This window comes from Propithecus coquereli, unplaced genomic scaffold, assembly GCF_000956105.1.
Source record: "Propithecus coquereli isolate 6110/MARCELLA unplaced genomic scaffold, Pcoq_1.0 Scaffold185, whole genome shotgun sequence".
Lineage (NCBI taxonomy): Eukaryota > Metazoa > Chordata > Mammalia > Primates > Indriidae > Propithecus > Propithecus coquereli.
Genome location: NW_012143301.1, coordinates 1006025 through 1008730, shown reverse-complemented (window position 1 = coordinate 1008730; position 2706 = coordinate 1006025). Strand labels below are relative to the sequence as shown.

The window sequence follows — 2706 nt, the reverse complement described above, 5'->3', positions numbered from 1 at the left end:
AATATACTTCTTAAACTTTTGAAAACTGGCAAAATAACAATTTATAAAAAATACTGTACTCACATGAACATCACTTTCAGTATATAAAGTAGCATCAATATGTATAGACTGAAAGGAAACAAAATTAGATAACATGAAAAACTATGCCCTGCTTTAGATATAATGAGAATAACCTGCAGAAAACATTAAAATAGGCTATTGAAATTAATTTTTTTATTTTGAGATTATTTAAGATTCATTTGAAATTGTTAAAGCAAAATACAGAGAGATCCTGTGTACTCTTCACCAAGTTTCCCACAATGGTAATGTCTTGCGTAATCACAGTACAATATAACCACCAGGAAATTGACATTAACACAATGCACTCACCTTGTTCAGATTTTAACAGTTTCATGTGCATTAGTATGTGTGTGCATGAGCGCACATGCAGTTTCATGCAATTTCATCACATGTGTAGATTCCCATCACCACCACCACAGTTAAAATATAAAATATTAATAGTTCCATCACCACAAGGATTCCCCTGCTATTCTTTCATAGCCAAATCTACCTTCCTACCCACACATCACCCCCCATCACCATTCAATCTCTCTCACCTTTGGCAACCACTTCTCTGTTCTCCATTCCTATAATTTTGGCATTTCATGAATATTATATAAATGGAATCATATAGTAGGCAACCTTTTGAAATGAACTTTTTTAGTTTTTAGAACTTTTGTGGTACCATTTTGGTATGCTGGTGCCATTGGGATTCCCACTGATCCTTTTGGTGTCACCGTTTCTCTAGGTAGAGGATGGGAGACTCTGGTCCCCAGGAATAGAGTGTACCTCTCCAGGCCATTGTTTTGCGTGGGGGTTCTGCTCTCTTACCACTGCCATTTCTGTTATGTCACCTGGTGACTCTAGGTGGGTGGAGAGGGTCTCTAGTCCACAGGCAAGAGAACTCTTCCCTGGGTTAAGCCATTCTCCCTTGCAGGTCCCCCCGAGCACCCTGGTTTCTCTAGATAGAGGAAGAGACTCTCTTGCCTGTGCAGACTAGAGTTCTTCAGGGTGAGCCACTTATAAATTAAATTTTAAAGATAATTAGAATCTTAAAACAGTAAGGAAAAAGTATTTCTTTGGAGGCTTTACAAGGTTCATAAATGTCTGCAAAAATATTATTGTTCTAAGTGAGATTTCATTAAGACTGACAGAAAAAGCAGAGAGAGAGACATTCTCTATGGCAATTATACCAGCTACTTTGTGGAAAATGAGTACTCACTTGAATAAGATCTTCAATTCTTTTCAGATCACTTATTACATGCTGCCAGTTGGCCTCTGTTTTAGGAAGACCTGCACTGATACATCTGAAAGAAGAACCAGAGAGCAAAGCATTTTGAATGTGCATAATATTGTCTCGATGAATACCATAAGCAAAAGAGCAATCAATAATTTTTTATTCTGACCAGTGAAAAGATCTATATTATCCTTGCCTCTGTATATTCAACAGCCTTGAACACACATAAACATAAGCATTAAACATATAGTACAAGCGTGATGCTTTAGGACAGACAGCTTGAGGATTGACCACCATAGATTAGAGAAAAACCTAACTGGAGGCCTAATTCATAAATAACCTGAAATAAACCCATTTTATTTTACAATTTTATGTTTTCTTTCACAATGAAATAAATACAGTGCTCAATAAACATTTTTGGGTGAATTACTAGCTTTCTCTAAGTAGAGGTTCCATCAGACTTTTAAGTCTAACAAATGGTAAAATTCCTAAAATAAGTAATAATCATTTTTATGTAATGGTTTTGATAGTAAATGTTCTTTACAGTATGTTGAACATGCGCCTTCCATGCTGTTCACACTATTAATGCAGTGTAAACAGCTTTCTTCATAAACATTACAGACTTTAGCCCAATCTAAGCTGATATCACGTACTTACTTTGATAAAATTCAAAATTTAATATTCAGACAAAAGACACTTACATTGACCAAGCGATTATACAATGATTCTTAGAGCTTCAGGAAAAAATAGTCACTCCCTGATGGATCTTGCACAGAAGCATGATAGGCAACACTAATCTGTCTTATGGCGAAGATTTACCTGCACAAATCTACGGCTCCCAATTGTATGAAGGCATTAGCAGGGTAAAACTGAACTGGGAGTCAGATTATATAACTATAGGTTGGGTACTTTGGGCCAACTGGGTGTATTAGCTGCATCTAAGAGAGAAGAAAAAAGTTAATAGGCATGGAAAAATATGAATGTTTATTAGAAGTAAAAAGAAAAGGCTTAAATGAAGAAAGAAATGTTTTAAATTGAACTAGAATAGGGATAAAGGATAGGAAGAGTCAGGGATGGATAAAAAAGTAACATAAGCAAATCCTAAATAGCTAATTTGTACTGGTGTGAAAAGCATGCAGGGTATCAAGTTTAGTTCATTATCAAGGGCCCAATTTGTTGAGGGGCATAATGCTCATTTAGAATATTGCCAGAACACAGAAATGCTCAGTTCAGTGTTTACCAAACCTCCTCTGAATCTTCACAATCTGCTCTCTATCAGATTTCAAACACTGAATACCAAGCAATATAAGCAAATTGAACATAATCAATTTAATAGAGAAGATATGCAAGGACAATCATCACGTCCATTAATAGGATGGTATCTATGCCTAAAGATAAAATTACCCCAAAATGAAGACATGAATGCCAGC

At 35.7% G+C, this 2706-nt stretch overlaps 1 protein-coding gene across 1 annotated transcript in view; it reads right to left on the bottom strand.

Moving 5' to 3' along the window:
- Positions 1-2700, bottom strand: part of IL15 (interleukin 15) — a 13006-nt gene extending 10306 nt beyond the window's left edge. The window contains exons 1-3 of the mRNA XM_012642735.1: positions 2681-2700; positions 1262-1346; positions 64-108 (exon numbers count right to left, since the gene is read on the bottom strand). The gene's annotated coding sequence lies outside the window, so the exon portion shown is untranslated. The remainder of the gene's footprint in view (positions 1-63; positions 109-1261; positions 1347-2680) is intronic.
- Between the last annotated feature and the right edge of the window lie 6 nt (positions 2701-2706).